This window comes from Erinaceus europaeus, chromosome 14 (assembly GCF_950295315.1).
Source record: "Erinaceus europaeus chromosome 14, mEriEur2.1, whole genome shotgun sequence".
In the NCBI taxonomy this organism is placed as follows: domain Eukaryota; kingdom Metazoa; phylum Chordata; class Mammalia; order Eulipotyphla; family Erinaceidae; genus Erinaceus; species Erinaceus europaeus.
In genome coordinates this window covers 93,767,112-93,793,431 of record NC_080175.1, presented here as the reverse complement: position 1 = coordinate 93,793,431, position 26,320 = coordinate 93,767,112, and positions in this window count along the sequence as shown.

Genomic DNA, 26,320 nt, shown 5'->3' with positions numbered 1-26,320 from the left:
TCAGAAAGAAATTCAGGACCCCTGAGGTGCTGCTATAATTGGGAGGACATTTAAAAGTGTGTCAAACTTTTATGTAATATCTAAATGTATTATTATTTGTTAGTGGAACTGGGAAAGTTATCACTTTGATCTGTGAAGAGCTAACATAATAAATGACAGAACAGCAACAAACAGGTGGGCACTGCTCATTCACTTTTATCAAAGTGCTTGTGTATTCATGCATCCAAGTACATATGGGACAACATATGTCAGAACTTTAGATGTCACCCGGGTAAGTCCTTTCTAAACTCACTTTGTAATTAGTTTATGTGTACTAACTTAACTTTCCATGTTTCTTGCTTTTCGCTTATTACTTAAAGACTTAAATCTTGGTGACCAGGGAGGTAGTGAAGTGGATAAATCCTTGGATTTTCAAGCATGAAGTACCAAATTTGATCCTTGATAACACATAGACCAGAGTGATGGCCCTTCTCTCTCATTAATAATTAAATCTGGAAAGCAGTACAGTCTTGGTTCTAAAACAGGGAATTTTTTTTCACATATAATTATACCTGAAAAAGGGCTGTACTATGTAAATGCACCTTTTGAGAAATACAGGGGAACAGTGCTGGCGGAATAACTCACCTGGATAGGGCACTGTTTTCCCATTTGCATGACCGAACTTTGAATGCTGCTCCCACCTCACTGAAGGAAGCTCTGGGGAACACTGGTTTCCTTTACTCTTTTCCTTTGCCTCTCTGTAAGAATAAATAAACAAACAAACAAACAAACAAATAAATAAATGTTGGAAGAATATATATATATGTATCAACATCAGTAACTTTTAGTGTAGATCGGACTAGAGAAAACAAAGTTGCGAAACATGGAGGTTATCTTTTTCTTCATGCAAGTTTGCATTATGTGTGCTGAGGTATTGTTGGCATTCTTCGTGTTGGTTTGGTCATCTTCTCCCTACCTCTGAGAGAAATGGTTTGGCCCTTGCTAGTTTCGCACCCGCTTTCTCCCCGCCCCCTCTGCTAAGGATGTTGAGAGTCCCAGCAGCAGCGGCGGAGAGAGAATGATAGGGAAGCACATGGTGTGGTGATTTGCCCGTTTGTGAATAAAGATTAAACTGCAGCTTCTCAGCCCAGCCATGTGTCTTCGAGTCTCTCTCTACCGCCGTGATGCTAGCCTGGCCAGCTGGAGCCCCCGAAACATTAACAAATGGCGCCCACGTGGACCTGACCTGCGCATCTCTCAGATAAGTGAAGACAATTTGGCTACCTATGTACTATGGCCTTCTCTTTTGCTTGTGAAGAGATCTCCAAAGGCCTCTGCCCTTTCTTCACGAGACTGTTTCACTGTTTCTGGAACATTTATCTCTGAACCACTCTGTGGATTCCACCCAATGCCAGCCCGCATGAGCCGGCTTTCCGCCACGTGGTGCGGGGCATTGGGCGCCGGCTCCCTCCACGCTGCTCAGCTGACATGGCAGGGCCATGGGGCAGGGCCGCGGTGGCCTATCCTGGCCGCCACCCTGGGGCACCTCGGCCCGTGCCTTCTGCATGGCTGGCCCGCCCGCCCTCGTGCTATGAAGTCTGGACAGATCCTGGACCACCTGGAGACTGCAGGCTCCCTGCCGAAACTGGGCCCCCTGGCTGAGATCCTCAGCTTGGGTCTGAAGGCAGACGAGCTAGAATACACAGAGATTTGTGCAGAGATCGCAACCTACAATTCCTAGAAGTGAAGTTGCCCAAGAGGCCACCGCTGGACAACACACTCCCCGAAAGGCTAAGACAGTACAGATCTGAATTCGTGTTTGAAATGACATGTCTTCGTAACAGAAGTTTCTCTCCTTGTGTATTGAAGACCATGTGTATGTGTGTGTTTAAAGTTTGGTAACATTAACTTTAAGGTTAAAAATATAACTTTAAGGCTATATTCTTACCAGACAGAGTTAAATGAAAAAAGGTTTTCAACGTAATTCTCATAAAGATAAAATTAACTTACATTTAAAGTCTGAGGTAAAAATTAAATATCAATATATTTTAACTAAGTTGGTAAAAAAAAAACACCTGTGCACACCTAGGGTGTGTCTCCATCTTGAATGGATGTAACAAAAGGTTAAAAAGATGTTGTTGATATGTAAAACTCTCAAATTCCTTCTCAATTAGAAATGTTAGGTTGCTATGGTTATGCTAATAATTCTCATGCCTGAGGCCTTTTTTCTTTCTATGGTTCATGTTTGCCTTTCCACATTTTATTGTTTAAACTTTAAATAGCCATAGAATCGTGCTAAAAAAGACTTCCAATTGTGATAGAGTTATCAATTGTGGTAAACTTCTAACCTGCTACAAGTTTTGTTTCATAAGTAAGTAATTGCTGCTGTCAAGTTCTCTACAGAAAAGCAGAATTCCAATGGCTGACATTCCCCATCGAGACAGACGTTCAACAATTCACCCCTTGGCAATTCTTCGGTGGACATCTGCTTTGGACTTCTATTGGACTCACTGGTACACCTCGGACACTTTGCACAAAACTAGTGGCTTCCCTTTATGCTGCTGGTTTCTCAAACACTGACTGCAGCCATGCCTTGGGACTCTAGGCCTCACTCTCACCCCATGCTAGAAAATGCCCGTCGAGGCAAGTACACCCCCCAGAGGCAGGAAATGTTTTTTTTAAGCTAATAAAGTTTTGCCCACAGAGGCAAAAAATGGCCCCCTCAGGCCTTCTCTTGGCAGCACACTGGTTCTTGTTGCCCACTTACATGTTTCTCCATGTTTGTGCCAGTTTCTTTTTTTGAAAATGCCTGTATGATATAGGTTTCTGTTCACCCCACCCCCCTGATACTATAGTCATTTAGTTAAAAAGAAAAGGGGGAATATGTTGGCATTCTTCATGTTGGTTTGGCCCCCTTCCCCCTACCTCTGAGAGAAATGGTTTGGTCCTTGCTAGTTTCACGCCCCGCTTTCTCCCCGCCCCCTATGCTAAGGATGTCGAGAGTCCCAGCAGCAGCCGCGGAGGGAGAATAATGGAGAAGCACATGGTGTGGTGATTTGCCCGTTCGTGAATAAAGATTAAACTGCAGCTTCTCAGCCCAGCTGTGTATCCCCGAATCTCTCTACCGCCGCGACACTAGCCCGGCCAACTGGCACCCCGGAACAATTACAACAAAAAGGTATGACTTTCAGATTAACTTGCAAAGAAACACATCTCCCCACTCAAAAGTACTAGTAGTTAGCATACTGTTGAGGAAGGACAAAAGCAAAAATTCAAATTTTATTTTATTTTTCAGAGTAGCACTCCTAATAAAGAGAAACTAATTCAGAACATGCTTGGAGGGGCTGGGAGATGGCATACTTGGTAAAACATACATACTACCTCGCCAGGCACAAGGACATTGGTTCAAGTCCTCAGTCCCCACCTGCAGGGGGAAGATTCCTCACAAGTGGTTAAGCAGTGCTGCAAGTGTCTCTACTTCTCTCTCAACTCTCCTCTGTCATTATCCAAAAAGAAAGACAGGGCTGTGGAGATAGCATAATGGTTAAGCCAGAGACCTGGTGCCTGATGCTCTAAGGTCCCGGTTTTAATCCCCAGCACCACCATAAGCCAGAGCTGAGCAGTGTGCTCTGGTATCTCTCTCTGTGTGTATCTTTCTTTTCCTATCTTTTATATTAATAAAATGTAAATAAATAAATGGCTATATCAGGAATTTTGGATTCACTGTGCAGGAGCAGGGCTCAGTGATAACATTAGTAATCATGTGTGCCCTACTATCCCTGGTATTGCTCTCTCTGTGTATCTTTCTCTCTATATCTTCTGTATTAGTAAAAAATAAATAAGTAGGGACCGGGTGGTGGTGTACCTGGTTGAGCACATATGTTACAGTGCTCAAAGACCTGGTTTTGAGCCTCTGGTCCCCACCTGCAGGGAGGAAGCTTTGCAGGTGGTGAAGCAGTACTGCAGATGTCTCTCACTCTCCCCTACTATCTCAATTTCTGGCTGTGTCTATTCAATAAATAAAGATAATAAAAATATAAATAAATAAATAAATAAATAAATAAATGGCTATACCAGGTATCTTGGATTCACTATGCAGGAGCAGGGCACAGTGATAATATAAGTAATAATAAAGAAAATTTCAGAGATAATTAAACATACCTAAAGAGGGGAAAAGGGAAAGAATGCGTTTTTCCTAATTATTAAATTATTGTTGATAGATCAGAAGTATCTCATAGCTAGTAAATAAAATCTAATGTTTTCTTATAGAGAATGGTGGAGTGGTTAAAATTGGATAGGAAATTATATATTTAGATAGATACAACATTTAGCATAGTTCAATTTAAAAACTATTTTTGTGTCAGGTAACTATTAAATATAATTTTCATGAGAGTAATATAAGTGAATGTGAACTATTATATGGAGTAAGTTTCCCTTAAGTTTCACCTGAGTTTAAAAAGTAAGAGAAAAAAATACTACTTGGCAAATATGCTTTTGGTTTTGAAAAATTTCCAAATGCCTAGGAAGTAGTTTTTAAATCAACCACATCCATATGCATTCAGGGTTCTCAGCCTCTATACTGAAGGACAAAAAGAACTAGAATTGGGTCGAAATGGTTGGGGATATGATACATATGCTGTGGAACTGAAAAATCAGTTATTTCATGATGCCAACCAGACTTCCCTGGACAGACAACTGTTGTTGTGGTGGTCTGGTGTCGGGCTGCACCGCGGAGAAGAGAGCGGACGTCCAGAGCAAAGGGGTACACAAATCTTTATTATAGGATGGGGGGGGCTTGGTTCAGACCACGTGGAGGCAGCCAGCAATGGCCGACCACGGGGGGAGAGCAGGGAGCGAGACCTCAGAGAGGGAGAGCTGAGAGCCCAGAGAGGGGAGAGGGTGAGGGAGCTTTTTATTGGGTGACAACCAGAGGTGACGTGTAGGGCCAGGATTGGTTGAAGGGGGCAATGCTAGGGTTTCGCGCGGCGTAGTAAAACCTGGGGGCGGAGACTGCATCAGAATAACTCCTCAGCAACAGACAACCCCACCAATATGTCCTGGAACTCTGCTTCCCCAGTCCCCTGCCACACTAGGGAAAGAGAGAGACAGGCTGGGAATATGGATTGACCTGTCAGTGCCCATGTTCATCGGGGAAGCAATTACAGAAGCCAGACCTTCCACCTTCTGCACCCCACAATGACCCTGGGTCCATGCTCCCAGAGGGATAAAGAATAGGAAAGCTATCAGGGGAGGGGATGGGATATGGAGTTCTGATGGTGGTGATTGTGTGGAGTTGTACCCCTCTTATCCTATGGTTTTGTCAATGTTTCCATTTTTATAAATAAAAAATAAAAATAAAATAAATTCAGTCCTTACGGCAACTTTACCAAAATAATTTAACATCTTATTCTTAGAGATTTAGAATCATGAATGATATTAATCTGTCACTCAATTATCCTATGGCAGTTTTCAGAAATGGGAAAGCAGAAATAGAAAATGGACTTAGTATTGTTCTTTTAGTTTGTTCCAAGTCCTGTTAGTATCTGTGGAAAGCAATGTTCTGAGGGAATGAACATGTAGATGAATTATGACATAAAATATTATTTTCAATGCTTTATGAATATATAAATCACTAATAGCTGAACAGGTTCAGTATGTGGCTTTCATATACAATAAAGTTTCTATCATATAAAAATTAACTATATGTGCATGCACATTTAAATATATACATATAAATTGTTTTGTCACATGGTTATTTTTAAATCAAAATTATATTTTTAATTTTTGAAAATTTAAATAAGAAGCTATGTTTGAACTTTTAATTACCATTTATTTTTCCAAATGATGGATTACAACAAAGTCTTAATTATATGATTTTTGAATATAAACATCCAAAGCAAATCAAACAGTATGATCAAAATATGTATAATATCAGTGATTATGAAATGTCAAATAATACTGAATGAAATTTCATACATGAATCAAGTGGTGTTTAAGTTAAAAAAGATATATTCTCCAGGGCCAGGCCATGACATATCTGACTAAGTGCAAGGATTGAGCCTATACCCACTGCCTGCAAGGGGGAAGCTTCGTGAGCTTGGTCCGTCTGCACAGTAATATGCGTATTCACACAAGTATAGAATGTGCTGGCTAGGTCTCCATCTAGGTCCAGCACATTCTATACTTCAAGATATAGTAAAAGAATTCAGCGGGAGTCGGGCTGTAGCGCAGCGGGTTAAGCGCAGGTGGCGCAAAGCACAAGGACCGGCATAAGGATCCCAGTTCGAACCCCGGCTCCCCACCTGCAGGGGAGTCGCTTCACAGGTGGTGAAGCAGGTCTGCAGGTGTCTATCTTTCTCTCCTCCTCTCTGTCTTCCCCTCCTCTCTCCATTTCTCTCTGTCCTATCCAACAACAACAACAACAATAAAACAACAAGGGCAACAAAAGGGAATAAGTAAATAAATAAATAAAAATAAATAAAATTAAAAAAAAAGAATTCAGCAGTGTCTACTCTGATATTATCTACATTTTAGATAAATCAGACTAGAATTTTGTTAGAACATGACTATCTGTTCGCTTGGGGCTGGGGGCATCCCTTTCCTCAACTAAAAAAAAAATTAAAGATTGTTAGTGTCAATTTTGACATGGTTATCTTTGTTTTTACAGTCCAGGAAACTTGTGTGTGTGTTGTTTATGTCTTATTTTTGATAACACAAAACTAGTGGTTTATGAAGCACTTCTTTGTAAAATTGGTAAGCGTTACATAATGGGTGCTGCCACTGAATTCCACTTGCAGGGCACTACTTTGCTCTCTACAGATTATATGTTTCATAATGATAACAGGCAATTGTGTAATTCCCCCCTTTCTAATGTCTATTCTCCATTGCAGAGGAAGTATGTGTTATCTCAGATGGACTGACTCAGGTTTTGTGTCCATGACCTCCCTCTGAATGTTTTGGTCACAGTGCAATGTGTAAAAAAACACAAGGACTCAAGCATAATAAATTGCCTAATTGCAGGTAAAATTGGTCAGTCACCTGTTGTGGTGTTTTTTTTTTTCTGAAAGAGCAAGTGACTAATTGCATTTGTGACTGCTTTAAGAGAATAAATTGTTAATTACAGGATTACAAAGGTTGAGCTGGCAGAGGTTTCTGTGGGAAAGTCAAGTCTTGCAGAGTAGAGTATATACATGTGTGTGTGTGTGTGTGTGTGTGATCCTCTATAGAGTATACTTTATACCTTATAGAGTTCTAGAAAATAGTTAGAGGCTCAGTAATTGTGGGGACATTAATATCTCACAAAGTTAGCTTTGAAGGGCTCCCACTGGACAACATAACTATACTAAAAAATATAAAAATCATCAAATAGTTTCTACACTGCCTTATTGTGTTAGATAAAATTGAATATAATTTTTGTTTTAGTAGATAGCAAATTTTGGAGTTAATTTATATGAAAATATTGCTTTCAATTTTTAAAGTTATATATATATATATTAATTTCATGAAAGATAGAATGAGATTTTTATATGAGAGTAAAACAAAACCTTCACTTCTCTACTGGTCAAGGAATAGGTAGGGAGAGACCTATTGGAGGCAGAGACCTAATGGAGGCAGAGACACTTTGGTGCACCATGCTTGCATACATGAGGAATGGAAAATGGAAATTAGGAAACAAGAATATTGCATACATAGGAGGAGGGAAATTAGAGCACAAAGTTTACCTTTGCACACGATGGGTGAAGCCACCTCCAGTCTATTTTCCCAACAAAAAGACTGCTGAAGGGAGTAAAGGACTCCTCTAAGGCTCACCAAATGCAACTGTGAGTCTCCACTGCTACTGCCCCCTGGAGCAGCAGGGGGGGGAGGCCCTGTGCTGACATGGGGAAGGGGGCAGAGAACTGACCAGGAAACTCAGGAGAACATCTACACCCCAGTGGTCTAGCGGTGGGGCTGTATAGTGGGAGCCTCTCCACATTGTTCTCCTGATGAGAATATGATGAGTAATTGCCTCAGAACACACAGACTATAAATGAGACTTGTTTAGAAACTCACAGGGCCAAGTAATGCTGCCAGGCTTGGCTCTGACTGCTGGCAGAGAAGCTGGATTGAGCTCAGGGCTTTGGATACTTGGGTGATGGGGGTTTCTTTGCATAACCACTATGCTATCTCTCCCCCAACCTTCTTTATCTCTTGGTCAGTAGTGAGTGATTAAGCTTAAAAAACAAAACAGAACAACCTATTATAGTTAAAAAGCCCTTAGGCTACCATAGCTTACATGGAGAAAAAGAAAAAAAAAGAGGTTTTAACAGCCACTGTGCTTCAACTAAGGAATTGAGATAACATTGAAATAACTGTTAATTTCCATAGCTATAAACTAATTTTTAATTTTTTAAAATATTTATTTATTTATTCCCTATGTTGCCCTTGTTTTATTGTTGTAGTCATTATTGTTGTTGTTCTTGATGTCATTGTTGTTGGATAGGACAGAGAGAAATGGAGAGAGGAGGGGAAGACAGAGAGGGGACGAGAAAGACAGACACCTGCAGACTTGTGCCACCACTTGTGAAGCGACTACCCTGCAGGTGGGGAGCTTGGCCATGATCCTTACACTGGTCTTTGCATTTTGCGCCACCTGTGCTTAACCCACTGTGCTACCACCTGATTCCCTGTAAACTCTTTAAGCACCTTACTTAGATACAAGTAAATCCAGGCAAGAGTGATCAGTAATTTGAAAAGTACAGAGAGAGAGGGGCCTCATAAAACACTATATACAATGGTTAAACCAAGAAGAAACATTAAAGAAATGAACCAGGACCAAAACTCAGATAAAAGCCCCCAAAGGTAGAAGCACATAAGAATGAAGACAACATCCAAACACTAATTGAGACATTAGTCATAAGGGTGAGGAAAGGCTTTGAAAAAAAAGGAGTGAGAAATGGGGCAACAACAAATGAGACTTTAAAAGAAAACACTATATCCAGGTAATTAGAGAGCTGAAAGCGGGGGTGGGGGGTGGGGGGGGTGGGGGGGTGGAGGGGAAGCTGAGCTAAGAGCACAACCAGCTGAACAAGCTAATATAATATTAGAACAGGGTAACAAAATAGCTGAGCTACATAAAACAAAGGATGGGAGAGAGACTAGAATAAATGAGGCAGAAAACAGAATTAGCAAGATTAAGATTGAATTAGAGAAAACTAAGAAAGAAGTAAGAGAACTCAAAAAGAGATTAAAATATACTAAAGACAACAGAGACTTATGGAATGACTTCAAGAGAAATAATATATGCATTATAGGCCTACCAGAGGAAAAAAGAAATGGAGGGTAAGAAAACATTCTATAGGACATAATAGCTGAGAACTTCTCAAGTCTAGACTACATAAAAGACATAAAGGTTCAAGAAGCCCAGAAGGTCCCAAACAAAATTAACCCAAACTTAAAGACACCAAGACACAACATATTTAGAATGAAAAGGAATAAGGATAAAGAAAGGATCCTGATGGATACAAGAGAAAAACAAAGAGTCATTTACAGAGGAAAACCTATAAGATTAGCATCAGATTTCTCCACACAAACACTACAGGCCAGAAGAGAATGGCAAGATATCTAGGTAGAGGTATAAAAACCTTCTCAGACAAACAACAGTTGAAGGAATAAACTATCACCAAGCCTGCCCTGAAAGAAGTTCTGAAAGGTCTCCTATAAACAATCAGATCACCATAAACATGCCATATATCAGAATACTCTAAAAATCTACAATAATGGCATTAACATATCTTCAATCTATAATGCTGATAAATGCCAATGGCCTTAATTCACCTATTAAAAGGCACAGAGTAGGAAGATGGATCAAGAAACAAAACACAACCATATGCTGTCTGCAGGAATCCCACCTAACTCAACAAGACAAATACAGATCCAAAGTGAAAGGATGGAAAACTATCAAACAGCCCAATGGCCCACAAAAAGGGCAGGAACAGCTATTCTCATATCTGACATGATAGACCTTAAAATAAATAAAATAAGATAGGGTTGTACATTACTTAGTGCTGAGAGGATCAGTCAATCAGGAGGACCTAATGATTATCAACATTTATGCACCCAATGAGAGACCATCTAAATACATCAAACATCTACTGAAAGAGTTACAGCAATATATTAACAACAATAAAGAAATATTTGGGGACTTCTACACCCCATTCTCTCAACTTGACAAATCATGCAGGCAAAAAATCAATAAAGAAGTGAGGGAGCTAAAAAAGGAGATAAATAAAGTGGAACTACTGGACATTTTCAGAGCCATTCATCCCAAGAAACTGGAATACACATTCTATTCAAGTCCATATGGGTAATTCTCAAGGACAGACCATATGTTAGGCCATAAAGACAGCATCAGCAAATTCAAGAGCATTGAAATCATCCTAAGCATCTTCTCAGACCACAGTGGCATTAAATTAACACATAACAATAAACAAAAAAAATTAGTAAAACACACTACTTTACAACTACTGGGTCAAAGAATAAGGAAAATGAGCATGGGATAACAAAATATTTGGGACACAGCTAAGACAGTACTCAGAGGGAAATTCATAGTCATACAAGCACAAGCACACATTAGGAAACAAGAAAAACCTCAAATAAACAATCTGATTGCACACCTCGCAGACCTAGAAGAAATAAAAAAGAACCGTAAAGCAACCAGAAGGACTGAAATAGCTAAACTCAGGACAGAAATAGTTAACTTTGAAAATATGAAAACCATACAAAAGATCAACAAAGCTAAATGTTGGTTCTTTGAAAGAGTATACAAAATCGAAATATCTCTAAGAAGACTCACAAAACAAAAAGGGGAGAAGAACCAATTAAATTGGATTGTAAATGAAAGAGGAGATATCACAACAGGCACCGCAGAAATTAAACATATCATGTGAGGCTTCTATGAACAACTATATGCCACTGAGCTAGAGAACCTGGAAGAAATGGACAAGTTCCTAGATACCTACAAACTTTCAAAATTAAATAGAGAGGAACTTCTTCTTCTTCTTCTAGCATTTGCCCTTCTGCCGTAGCCAGTCAACAGTGTCAGGTTGAGCCTGATGTAAAGTTTCGAGACCTCCTTTGAATCTGGAGAGGTGGCAGTCGTTGACTATGTGGGTCATAGTCTGTCTGGAGCCACAGGGGCAGTTCGGGTTGTCTCTGGCTAGAAAGTATGAACAGGACAATCACAGCAAAGAAATTGAAACAGTTATCAAAAACTTTCCCAAGAATAAAAGTCCAGAACCAGATGGTTTTATAAATGAATTCTACAAAACTTTCCAGGAAGAGTTGATCCTTCTACTTTTAACACTCTTCCAAAAGATTGAAGACACAAGAGTACTCCCTCCCAGCTTCTAAGAAGCCAGCATCATTCTGATGCCCAAAGCAGAAAGAGATACAACAACAATAATAAATAAGTAAATAAATAAATAAAAATGAAAGAAAACTACAGACCAATATCTCTAATGAATATAGATGCCACAATATTGAACAACATTCTAGCCAATCAAATACAACAGTAAATTTAAAAGATTGTTCAACATGACCAAGTGAGGTTTATCCATGCAAGGTTGGTTAAATAAACATAAATCAATCAACATGATCCACCACATCAATAAATGCATGACCAAAATATATCAATAGATGCAGAGAAATCCTTTGACAAAATCCAACATCCCTGTATAATCAAAACACTACAATAAGTGGAAATAGAAAATTCCTCTATAGTAGAGTCCATATCTAGCAAAACTAAAGCCAACATCGTACTCAACGGTATAAATCTAGAAGCATCCACCTTCAGTTCAGGTACTAGATAGGGCTTCCCACTATCACCATTACTATTGAACATAGCACTGGACATTTTTGCCATAGCAATCATGCAGGAGCAAGGAATTAAAGGGATGCAGGTTGGAAGAGAAGAAGTCAAACTCTCCCTATTTGCAGATTACATGATATACATAGAAAATCCTAAAGAATCCAGCAGGAAGCTTTTGGAAATCATCAGGCAATATTGTAAGTTGTCAGGCTACAAAATTAACATTCAAAATTCAGTGGCATTCCTTTATGCAAACACTTAAGTTGAAAGAAGAAGAAATCCAGAAATATTATCCTTTTATTATAGCAACAACAAAAAAATAAAGTATCTAGGAATAAACCTAACCAAAGAAGTGGAAGACTTGTATACTAAAAGTTATGAGTCACTGTTCAAGGAAATAGAAAAAGTCACAAAGAAGTGGAAAGATATTCCATGTTCATGGGTTGGAACAATTAACATCATTAACATGAATATACTACCCAGAGCCATATAAAAATTTAATGCAATCCCGATCAATATCCCAAGCACATTTTTTAGGAGAATAGAACAAAAGCTACAAATGTTTATCTGGAACCAGAAAAGACCTAAAATTGCCAAAACAATCTTGAGAAGAAAGAACAGAACTGGAGGCATCACATTCCCAGATCTCAAATTGTATTATAGGGCCATTGTCATCAAAACTGCTTGGTACTGGAGCATGAATAGACACACTGACCAGTGGAATAGAATTGAGAGTTCAGAAGTAAGCCCCCTACACACACCTATGGACATCTAATCTTTGACAAAGGTGCCCAGACTATTAAATGGGGAAAGGGAGTCTCTTCAACAAATGGTGTTGGAAAAAATGGGTTGAGTCATGCAGAAAAATAAAGCTGAACCACGATATTTCACCAAGCACAAAAGTAAATTCCAAGTGGATCAAGGATTTGGATGTTAGACCAGAAACTATCAAATACTTAGAGGAAAATATTGGCAGAACTCTTTTCTGTAATTTTTAAAAAATATTTATTTATTTATTCCATTTTATTGCCCTTGTTTTTATTGTTGTAGTTATTATTGTTGTCATCATTGCTGGATAAGACAGAGAGAAATGGAGAGAGGAAGGGAAGACAGAGAAGAGGATAGAAAGACAGACACCTGCAGACCTGCTTCACCGCCTGTGAAGCGACTCCCCTGCAGGTGGGGAGCCTGGGGCTCGAATGGGGATTCTTATGCCAGTCCATGCACTTTGCGCCATGTGCGCTTAATCCTCTATGCTAACACCCAACTTCTTCTGTATAAATTTTAAAGATATCTTCAATGAAACAAATCCAATTACAAAGAAGACCAAGGCAAAAATAAACCAATGGGACTACATCAAATTAAAAAGCTTCTGCACAACAAAAGAAACCATTACACAAAGAGACCCCTCATAGAATGGGAGAAGATCTTCACATGTAATATATCAGACAAGAGTTTAATAACCAAATTATATAAAGAGCTTCCTAAACTCAATAACAAGAAAAGAAATGACTCCATCCTAAAATGTACATATTCACCACAGAAGAGATAGAAAGGCTGAGAAATATGAAAAAATGTTCCAAGTCATTGACTGTCAGAGAAATGCAAATAAAGACAACAATGAGATACTACTTCAGTCCTGTGAGAAAGTCATACACTAGAAAAGACAGCAGCAACACATGCTGGAGAGGTTCTGGGGACAAAGGGACCCTCTTGCACTGCTGGTGGGAATGTAAATTGGTTTAGCAAACTAATGAACATCTCTATTTTAATTAAAATTCATTTCTTTAGTTCTTGTCTTTACAGGATTCTTTTCTTTTCTTTTTTTTTTTTTTCCTCCAGGGTTATTGCTGGGCTCGGTGCCTGCACCATGAATCCACCGCTCCTGGAGGCCATTTTTCCCCCTTTTTGTTGCCCTAGTTGTTGCAGCCTCGTTGCGGTTATTATTGCCATTGTTGATGTTGCTTTGTTGTTGGATAGGACAGAGAGAAATGGAGAGAGGAGGGGAAGACAGAGAGAGAGGGGAGAGAAAGATAGACACCTGCAGACCTGCTTCACCGCCTGTGAAGCGACTCCCCTGCAGGTGGGGAGCCGGGGCTCGAACCGGGATCCTTATGCCGGTCCCTGCGCTTTGCGCCACGAGGATTATTTTCTTAAGACAAACATGCTTTTCACCCTCTGGTTGTAGCTGCAGAAGTTAGTCTTGTGGGTGTCTGAAGGGATTGGAATAACTTACCTGTCATCTAGAAATTTCTGAAATGAAAACCTCAAATGCCACCAAGTGAGTCCATTCTAATACCCTAAAACCTATGAGTAGATTGTTTCTCATTATTATGTGCTGGCTGAAAATCATCACACATAATAATTTATCTCACTCATTCCAGTTTAGATTTCTCTGAGTGGTCAGGGGCATAGGGATTTTCTTTTGAATAATAGTGAACTTTATTTCTTGTTGTAACAGCTCTCTTTACACAGCTCAAAGGCAACTAGCATATGTATTCTGATTTAGTATTTATTTTTCAGGATGATTTCAAAACTATAACTTACGAAGTATTAGTCTATGGTCTATCCTTTCAGAATGATTTCCATGAATTCTGACGGGCTTTAAGTATTAGTTCTATAAAATATATGGTATTCAAGGATATAGGACACACAATTTTAAACTGATTCGGTTTGTATTTCTAAAGATGGATACTGTTTAGCTACTATTTCACTCCAACATCAAAGTTGGGAGTTAATTTCTTCCTGCCCTTGAATCTATCCCAGCGACAAAATGTGGACTAGTGTGGGAATGATAGCGTATAACCTTTGAGTCCAAGCCTTATCTGTAGCTTGCAATTCCTCTCTTGGAAACCTTAACTGCCTGGCAAAATAGTGTAGCTACCCTGCTGGCGAGACAATAGAGAGTGCAGATGAAAAATGTCCAGGTGTCCTAAGCTATTCCAGCCATTCCAACTGTGGAACAGGTGACTGAATTCCTCCTGGACATTCTAACTCCTGCTGGATTAATATTCCAACTGAATCCAGTGTGCTGCTGACAACCTACTGACTCAAGCCGAATGAGTGACACTTGTAAATGCCAGAGGAAACAGAGGAAATGCCAACTCGAGCATAGCCAACCTCAGAATTCCTGACATGGAGAATTTTGAACAAATGAAACAGTTTTGATTGTGTTGGCATAGTTTGTCCAACAACAATAGATAACAAAACAAACTTTACCCTAATTAAATTTCGGTGATTACACACTGTATATTCTTAATTATCTGTTTTAAGTTAAAACATACTGAAATCTGTAATATTCAAATAGTATATCTTATTTATTATTAAAATATTTACATATATGTTTACTTCATGGGATAAAGAGAAGCAGAATGCCACTCTAACTTGAGGTACCAGGAACCAAACCTTTTGATTTCAGATACTATGTTGTACTTTTGAGCCATCTTCCAATTTTTTAAATTTTAAAAAAGTATTGTTCCTAGGATTGTATTTCTTGCTGGTTAAGACAATTAATTTTCAAGTAAGTAAAAATAAGTGGTATACACAAAATTTTAAATTATCTATGAGAATTTTGAAATAAAGTCTAGCTTATTATTTCTAGAATTACATATTTTTCATAATTCCACTAAAATGAAACTTATTCCATGGCTGCAGTGTGAATTCCCTCAAATATACACATATATTCATACATGTATGGAGAATAACCCACACATATATGTAAGTGAAAATCTGTCAGTTGAGGAACGATAAGGTTTTATTCAATTTATTAAAATTCAAAGCTTTCTTCATGTGGCAATAAAGTTGAATTATCTAAGACTATCACTCTTTGTAGTGACATTAGACTTCTGCTTCTTGTTTTAAACACAGCTCATCTGAAATTGCTCTCATACTTTCTGGATGCTCCCTCTTCATTACCAAAAAGAGAAAAGAGTGTGACTACTTAAACGCTGACACAAATTGGTGTTCATCAATTAGTATATTCATACAAGGACCCACTATTTAACCGCTAAAAGTACACCATTATATGCAGCCTTTGGTCCTTTAAAAGGCGCACTGATAAGTGCCTATATTCAAATCCATTTCTGTGTCCTTTGTGTTCTTATCTTCCCGGGGCCAGCAGACAATCCTGCTTTTCACTCACCTTTGGCACTCCACCATCAGCAATAAACCCACTCTCTCCTGAACAGACCCAGAGCTCCCTTAATTAGCATCACCTGTGGTATGTTGCCTTTGGGGCTACCTCATCAACAGTACACACCTGCTTTGGTGCCTGCAGGTACAAGCCTTCCTGTCTCAGGGGTCTGGACAGGCACTGGCCCTAAAGCCAAAGCCAAATACCTATCCTTTCCTGGGAAGTTGACTATAGGTTCAATCCTGGTAATTATGACTTAATGATCTGTAAGTAAAATGAGAAATAAAAACCTGAACAGATTCACAATACAGTAGCCAGCCGAACAAGTCAAATATTTCCTTTTGTTTTCAAAATGAAAGATTTTTTTTTTAATCTTGGAAATTAAGTAAAATATTTTGTGATCCATTTCAAAGAGCACTTTGCCTATTTTTTAAATTTTATTTGGTTTAAACTATCTCGTAAGTCATGGAAGTTCTAAATATTTTGATTTTTGTCATAATGGAATTTTAAGCACAATTTTGAAATACAACTTCAAAACTATCCAAGGTCATGTTTTCCTTTAAACTATTTTAATGGCATAAAATATTTTATATGTATTCTAGAAGGATAAAATCTACACACTTAAAGCATTTAAATAAAAAATCATAGCAATGAATCATTAAAAAAATGTAATGAATGTCTTTTGCAGAACAATGGGTGAAACACAGGTTGTTAAACCAAAGAATTTTAAAAGGCTCAATTTGTGTTCTTCTCACGAATTCACATTTTTCTTTTTTTATACCTTTTCTTCCCTTGCCAAGAACTGGCTGTGACACTTAATGGGTATATTTTGTTGAAGCTAAGTTCTTTTAATGTCAAGCTATTATATCTTCTACATACAGAAGAGAAATGGTGCCAAGATTTTTAGCAAGGAAGTATACATTCTTATTCATACAGAGAGAGACTGAAAATGCTTTGTGTTGGTAGATTGATGTGTTGAAAGATATGCAACTCAATTCTGAATCTATTAAACTAAAAACTATTTTTGAGAATTAAAAAGACTATAGATTAATACTCATGCTAAAAACAGTTTCTGTTCTCCTAACCCAATTTATAATAGCAGAGTACCTACAATGATTTGACTATGAATGTACATGCTTGCCTTCATTGTACAAAGTCTTATCAGAGTTAGAATATCACAGTCTATTATCTCTGTTATATACTATTAAGCAAAAATAGAACACTATAATATATACCACTTTTCTTTACCAACTGAGAGCCAGAAGTCAGAGAAAATAAATAAGTGATTTTAAATAAGTAGTCCAAATCAAAGCTCAAAACTTTCAAACACTGTTACAAATTTAATAAAATATGCTCCTGTTTGTGAAGGGTCAGGAAATAATCTAGAGTTTCAGACTGTAAACTGTGGTACACACAGTCATATTTTTAAAAAATTTTATTTATTCTTTTTTATTGCCCTTGCTTTTTATTATTGACGTTGTTGTTGTTGGATAGGACAGAGAGAAATGGAGAGAGGAGGGGAAGACGGAGAAGGGGAGAGAAAGATAGACACCTGCAGACCTGCTTCACCTCCTGTGAAGCGATTCCCCCGCAGGTGGGGATCCTGGAGCTCAACCGGGATCCTTATGCTGGTCCTTGTGCTTTGCACCACGTGCCTTTAAGCCGCTGCAATACCGCCCGACTGCCCGATAACAGATATTTTATACAAACCTATCTATGGTAAGCCAAAAATAAAGCTTTTATCAGAGACACAGTGCAAAAACAAAACAAAAACAAACAAACAAACAAAAAAGATCGCTATGAAAAGCCTCCAAAATCAAATGATACACATAAACAAATACAAAAGCATAGAGCACACATCACAGGTTTGAGCCCAGTCCTTCCTCGTATGTCTGTGTGTCTTTGGACTTAGTCTCTTGCATGTCTTTGTGCTTGTGTATCTGCATCTGTTCTCTAAAATTAGAAATATGAGAAAATGGGTCTAGAGAAGACCACGGAATGATAGCTTTACATATGTATAAGGTCCTGGTCCTACAGCAAGAAAAGGAGAGAGATGTGTGTGTGTGTGTGTGTGTGTGTGTGTGTGTGTGTGTGTGTACACGGTTGTGGTATGGGGAGAAGCACGCAGCCTCCTGAATGGGGAAAGAGGGTGTTTGCAAATCCTGTGAGGTGTTGTTATAAAGAAGCACATGCAAAATCCATAGAGCTTGACAACAAAAACAACCTCTGCTCATTAGAAAAATACGAAGAGGCTCCGAATGGTCTCTTCTCTAAGGAAAATACATAGTCAAGAGGTCATAAGAAGGTCTGGGGAAATACATATCAAACCAACAGTGAAACTTTACCTTCATGAAAATGAGCTACATGTGAAATACGAAGTGCTGCTGATCACATGGAGAAAAAGTAAGGCTTGCTTACTACTGTCGATGGGACAGTGATTGATACCACTGTTCAGAAAAAAAAAAATGTTAGAAGGATATCTCGGAAAATTTAAGACTAGAAATCCTATAGCATCCTGATACCCTGTTTCCAGATTTTATCAGCTCCCAAAAAGAAAATCCGAATTTGAAAAAGATTTGTGCATTACATTTGGGTTCTCAAGATGTTAGTAAGCTTCCGGTGAAAACAATTCGTTAAATGCAAACATTGTTGAGAAAAATGCATACCTTATTCTTTTCTTCCTCTGGCTTTCTCTCCCTTCTTCTCTCCCTTCTTTTCCTCTTCCTCCTACCCTCTTCTTCCTGTTCCTGTTCCTCTCCCTTCTCCTCCTCTTTCTCCTCCTCCACAGCACTGATCATCTCTGGTTTATGTTGTTTTGTGTGTGCAGATGGGGTGGAATAGGGGAGTGGGCCTGACACTTTGGAACATAATGAAAGACTGAAAATCCTCTCTAGAGATTCATATTTAACTTTGTCTATTATATTTTCTTCTCAAACTTATTTGACCAATAGACCTTTTTAAAATTACAAATAGTAGTATTTCATAGAATATTATGAGAAACAGTGACTGATGTACAATACCATAGTATGTGTTCTAAGAGGCTCAAGTCAAGAGTTCTACCACCCATTCTCAAACAGAAGCATTCCTGCAAATTTCCTTCCATATGAATAAAAATACTATTTCAGGTTAATCTTTATCCTTTAGTTTTCACATTTCTTTTTCTGAGCCAAATTAAAACAGAAAAATCTAAAATGATAGAAACCAAGCATTAAATGTTGCCGCTTCAATAGATAAAAGCTAAAACCCACTTCTTGGTTTGTTTTCTTAGAAAGATCACGAACTGCCATAAGGACCAATTTCTGTAAGAATATAGGATAGCCCTTTCCCTGAAACACATAGACACATTCCCCCTCTCACTTTATTTCTCTCTTTTATGATTCCTTCAATTACGTGTGGAAGGACTCCTGGAGCTGAATGCCTGGAATTTTGCTAGGGTACTTTAGTGTTTTATTCAGTGGCCCTGTTCCTGCTAGTGTGGCAGTAGGAGGGCAGATTTCCTTCGTAATAGCCAAACACAAAGCACGGAACAGAGACCCTGGGGGAAATACAACTTTTCAATTAAGAACAATGACGAACTTGGTAAAAAAAAAAAAAGTGTGTAAATTGGTCACAAGATTTGACCTGCAACCCTTCCTCCCTCCCTCCCTTTCTTTCTTTCTTTCTTTCTTTCTTTCTTTCTTTCTTCTCCAGGGTTATCTCTGGGGTTCAGTACTTGCACTACAAACCCACTATTACTGGAGGCTATTTTTCCCATTTTTGTTGCCCTTGTTATTATTATTGTCGTTGGATAGGATGGAGAGAAACTGAGAGAGGAGGAGAAGACAGAGGGGAAGAGAAAGATAAACACCTGCAGACCTGCTTCACCGCCTGTGAAGCGACTCCCCTGCAGGTGGGGAGCCTGGGTCTAGAACCCGGAACCTTGAATTGGTTCTTGCGCATGGTGCCATGTGCATTTAACCCGCTGTGCTACTGCCTGGCCCCCTCAACTTTTTATTTTCTTTCTTTTTTCCCCTCCAGGGTTATTGCTGGGGCTCTCAGTGCCTGCACTATGAATCCACTGCTCCTGAAGGCTTTTTTTTTCCTTTTGTTCCCCTTGTTGTTTATTGTCGTTGTTGTTCTTGTTGTCATTGTTGTTGGATAGCACAGAGAGAAATAGAGAGAGGACAAAAAGACAGAGGGGGAGAGAAAGATAGACACCTGCAGATCTGCTTCACAGCTTGTGAAATGACCCCCTTACCGGTGGGGAGCCAGAAGCTCAAACTGGGATCCTCCAGCGGTCCTTGTGCTTTGTGCCACGTGCGCTTAACCCGTTGCCCTACAGCCTGGCCCCCTCAAATTATTCTGTTAGTCCCGAATACCAGAAGAAATTGATGTGACTACTATAACTTCATAATGAAAGCTCTCTTAGGACATAAATGTTTAAGTGTATTCGGTATAGGAGAATTTTCTTTTATATTAGATGAGAAAATGTGAAGTACTTCAAATGTTCCCTTCTTCTGCAGGTTCTATAGGATGGAATAGACATGATTATCTGTGTAGTCTGGAGATCTATAGATCCTTGTGTTAATTGATGGCAGGATGGATAGAAAGCTAAAAAAATCTGGTTATTGTTTCACATTTTAATTTATTCATTTCAAATTTAATATTGATTTATAAAGAGATTTCGGCAAATACTGCCAGTCAGTTTAGCATCTCTTTAGTATTGAATTACAAGCGTAAAAGTAAACCGAATATCAACAATAAAAACCATAAATAGTTTCCCTCTGTCCTCAATATATATATATATATATATATATATATATATATATTACATAAATATATATTTACATAAAAATGTAAATATATATTTACATTTTCAACCACTCACTAGGCATGGAACTCGAGCTTTGTTTAATGCAAAATCTGGCCGTGTGAAAAACCCAGGCACTGAAGTGGAAAATATCTCTGCAGTCTTGTATGCCAGTATTGCCCTTTCCTGTCAAGTTGCACATGCACGTGTCCACAATACTAGCAAAATTTACAAGCTGTATTTTACATAATTCCAGGGAATGACTATCTACTCTTCCGCTGAAGAGAATCCCCTTGGCAGCCCTGCCTGCCATTTCATCCTGCTGGTTCGTTTGTTCTATTGTATATCCTGCAGAGTGATACATTGCAGTATCTTTGCAGGTTTTAGCTGAAGCAGAGTCATCCATCATCCCAATCACTGGAACCGAGGACCTTATGGACTGGGAGTAAATTATGAAGCTATGAGGAAGGTGATCATTTTTGCAGGAGCAGCTACTTTATGCTCCTGTTCTCTCTACCACCCTTCCTTTCTTGTTTGGGATAATGAAAGACTAAGAGTCACAGGACTGTTTTTGTCCTTTGGATTCACGCTGAAGGAAGACAATAACAATCAATAAAAACGCACTTAACAAGCATAAGATTGACCGGTCTTTTTCTTGATTAATTTGAATTTCAGATGTGATTTTTCTGTTGACCTGCTGCTAATGCCACCCTGCTGCAGATTTCTAAGGTTTAATTGTGTTACAAATGGATAAACTTTGCCACGTGAGATGATTTAAATGAACTGATTTGAGATACAATCTGGGCACTACAAATGGACAGGTGTCAATTATCTTAGAGAATGTCAGCCTTGTAGTCAAAGTAGACAAGCTATTCCTGTCGGTCATCCCACCTTCCTGGCAAACGCTAGAAGAAGATCCCACCTTCCTGCAAGCAAAACCATTGATTACTGGCTGAAAATCTGACATTCTGCTCCATGTGATTTATGCTATCTTTATTTTGTCTTAGTAAATTTTCGAGTTTGTTTCTAAGTGTTCACAATGTGAGAAAATATGCCCAGATGATTTCATGAAAAAAAAAAAACTTGTTGCCCTAATATTCGTAAGGAGAACTGAAATTGAAGATAGTTACTCAACTTTAAATTTGAAAACAATTCTAATAGGTGGCCAAATTGACTGAATATATGTTTTTTTTCCCCTTGATTTTATGGTAGTAGAACATGAGTTAGTAAATCTTACGAGTATGGATCTTTCTTATTACATACAAGTTGACTGTGCTTATATTACTATAATGGAAACTTAACTAATTCTGTAACAAAACTTTTAATGAGAAAATGACTTGTATTAGAGATAACTAAATAGCCTCATTTTATGACAGGTTTTTCTGTAATGTGAACAATATAATGATACTCCAATATAATTGCTTTGACACATCACATCTAAATCATTTTCACAGTAAGCATAATCTAAATTAAAATTTCAAGTGGGTGGAGGGCGGGCGGTAGTGCAACGGATTAAGCACACATGGAACGAAGCGCAAGGACCAGCGTGAGAATCCGGGTTCCAGCCCCGGGCTCCCCACCTGAGGTGTGTGTATGGGGGGGTTGCTTCACAAGCGATGAAGCAGGTCTGCAGGTGTCTTTATCTCACCTCTCTGTTTTCCCTTCTTCTCTCGATTTCTCTCTGTTCTATCCAACAACAGCAATAATAACAACAACAACTGTTGCAAGGGCAAAACAGGAAAAAATAGCCTCCAGGAGCTGTGGATTCGTTGTGCAGGCACCGAGCCCCAGCGAGGCAAAAAAAAAAAAAAAAAAAAAAAAAATCAAGTGGATAAGGTGTGTTACTGTTCATACACAGGAAGGAGTTAGCTCAGTACTTTAATTAAAATATATATTGCAAAGAAACTGAACTTAGATTACATCTGGTTACAATAGATGCATGCGAGACAGGTAACACAAATTAAGCTAGAATTTTTTTTGGGAAAAAAATGTGCCTTTCATTTCAGATGACCATACACATGGTTTTCTGTACTTTTTTTTTCTGGCTCCTTAAATTTTATACATGGCAGTAATAAAAGCTAATGAAAACGAAAGTTGGGAAAGAAATTAAACTTCCTCACATAGGGAAGTTTCTTTTCTTTTTTTTCTTTCCTTTTTAATATAAGGCAGCGGAAAAGAAGCTATTTTTCCCCATATTGAAATGCAAATTGTATTGAGGCAAAGCAAAGGCAACGCTGAAAGGCAAGTGGAGTGGTCAGGTTGCATTCGGGTTCAAATGGTTGTATTGCCTTCCGCTGCTATTTATGAATACCACCGGCTTCCCTTATTTTATGAACTATGGCCTAAATCAGTCATTCTTTCACTCAAAAGGTCCACTGAGCTTTCCTTTTTGTCCCTGAGTTAGTAAAATAATGACAAAGAATCTCTGTAAAATTATATTTGAATCCAAACATGTGAGCTCTTGCATGTTGAGGCATACAGAAGCAGTGACCACACAGAGATTGTTCTTGAAGCTCTCTTAATTAATGCAGCCATCCTTTTCAGTTGGGAGGAGAAGACTATATATCTAGAATGGGTGGTTTTAAATTTTCTACAGTAAGCCAAATCCTGTCCCTAGACTGACAGACTTCTAGAATTTCACACATTCTTGTAATAAAATATAGCAACTCTTATTTCAAAGATAGATTTATAGGCTTGTATGTAAGTTAGGTTGCTCAAATTTCACATGAAACTCCAAAACCAGATTAAGTTCATATGGTTTTCTGCCCGGGATAAGAAACAGCTTTGGATGTACCACCTTCTTGTGTCTGCTTTTACTAAAAGCCAAATCATCATCTCTTCTCAGCCTTCTGGCTAAGATCAAGCATATCTAAAAAGCTAAATCACATTATCCAATGGTAGTGGCTTCTGAAGCTTAGGAAGTATCTTTACGGTTCTTTGTGAAACAGTTTCCAGGTCTACAGTATTGATGTAATTGACAGGGCTAGAGATTCCTGTGTCATACCTTAAACAGGCATGTAGCTGACAGGTACTCTAATGTGACTAAATTCTTCCAACATTACTTTGCTACATAGAAATAATGAAATTCATTTTCGAACTAAGAGAAGTTAGAGAGGTAAACTGAGGTAAACCTCAGCATGAATGCATTTCAAATATATGATTACTACAATGTACTGAGCCTTATTCAGATGGGTAGTATTACTAAATATTATTAGTTTCATCATGTAGAATAGAACCGAAGTTAGAAGAGTTAAAGGAGTTGATTTACGAGTTGTAAAAATATGATGAAAAAAATATATGAGATTTACATATGAAGAAAACTAGCAGAAATGTGTTTCTCAACATTGCTTGACTTACTATTTCCTGATCCAAAGTCAAAAGTTGTGTAGTCTTCTGTGCTTGATATCTTTACAATACACTATGGCTGTTTTTGTTAAAATATTTTTATATTTGTTTATTTCCGTATTCACTTTTGTTGTCCTTGTTGCTTTATTGTTGTTGTTATTGTTGTTATTGATGTCATTGTTGTATAGGACAGAGAGACATGGAGAGAGGAAGGGAAGACAGAGAGGGGGAGAGAAAGACAGACACCTGCAGACCTGCTTCACCACCTGTGAAGCGACTCCCCTGCAGGTGGGGAGCCAGGGGCTCAAACTGGGACCCTTATGCCAGTCCTTTTGCTTCACACCACCTGTGCTTAACCCGCTGCGCTACTGCCCAACTCGCAACATGGCTGTTTCGATGCAAGTCAGAAGCATACAATTAGTCTTTTTCATCAGCCCCATTGTAAGTGTTGGTGCACACATACTTAAAAAAAATGGTTTTCTTTTCTTTTCTTTTCTTTTCTTTTCTTTTCTTTTCTTTTCTTTTTTATTGCCACTAGGGTTATCACTGGGACTTGATGACCTAATGAAAATTTACCATTTCTCCTTTGTGTTTTCTTCTCTTTAGTTTTGATAGAGACAGAGAGAAATTGAGAGGGGGGGAAGTAGAGAGACAGAGAGACAACTGTAGTTCTACTTCACCATTTGTGAAGCTTTCCCCCTGCAGATGGGGACAAATTAAAGAAATTTGTTTCAAAACCGTGCAAATAAGTATTCAGCACTTTATTAGCTAAGGATCTGAGTCTTCCAGAGTAGTGAGTGAGTCTTTAGGGATTACAAAATAAATAAATAAATAAATAAATAAATAAAATAAAAATGTAACTTGATAATAATGAATATATTTTGAGAACTCACTATGTTCTAGATAATGTTCTTAGTACTTTAAATAATATATGTCATGTTTCTCACACTATCCTGCTAGCCTGTTGCCATTATGTTAAATCCAGGAAAATAAATCACAGGACAATCCAATCTTTTTTCATTGCCTTGATATGCAGAAACTTTTCATAGTTACATTTGGGTTTAGATTTTTTCTGCTATACTTCCTCACTTTGGACTCCCTTAGGATTAAAAATATGAAATAGAGATGGGAAAATCAGGAAACAGCAAAAGACATATAGACTAAAAAGAAAAAAAAAGAGATTTTTAATCATACATACAGGTTGTCCATGGAAAATCAACATATTGGATTACTGTTTGAATGGACATCAACTTTGACTCTTTTTAATCATTTCGCTGGAGTATTAATGGTTTGCAATACAGCTGTTGACACATGGGTACACTTTCTCATCTCTGTCTGATAGTTACCTGCAAAACTCTGTCACCCCAACTTAGATAATGTTCTCTCATCATGAACAAGGACCTCAAAGTGGCCCCCATCCTCTCTCCCATCCTTCTCATTTCCCTTGGCTTTGATGCAATACATCAAACCTGGTCCAAACTTTACTTTATGCTTTCACTTCTTTCCTAGTTTCTTAAGTTCTACTTATGTGTGAGGTCATGCAGTATTCATCCTTCTCTTTTTGGCTTGTGTCACCTAGCATGATTCTTGCAAGTTCCATCCAAGATGAGCCAAAGGAGATAACCATCGTTTTTTATCAACTGAGTATTCTCTTGTGTATACAGCCCAAAGATTTCTTAACCACTACCAGTTGATGCACTTTCAGTCTTAATGGACCCAGAACTTCATGGAAAAAGTATGGGAAGACTAGGGTAGTTGGTTGATTTTATATTTCATAGCATGACTCTTCCATATTAACTTACCTAGCCAATATTTTTCTTCATTCCTAGCAAGTGAACCCAGACCTACCTGAGCTATACCACTGAGTCATCTTCCCAGCCAAATTTTATTCTACTATGTAATTTTTTTCATTATATTTATTTATTTATTGGATAGAGACAGTCAGAAACTGAGAGGGAAGGGGATGATAGAGAGACAAAGACCTGCAGCACTGCTTCACCACTCACAAAGCTCTACCTCTGCTGGTTGCGACTGGGAGGCTTAAGCCCAGGTCCTAACACATTATAATATGTGCTCTCAAACAGGTGCACCACCACCCAGCCCATCTTTTCTATGACTTTTAGAGATGAGATGGTGCAGAAAGATAGAGGAAAGGAAACACACCAAAGCACCCCTCCACAGTTATTGGGCCCCCTTGGTGATTACCATGGTGCTTCAGGTGATGTAA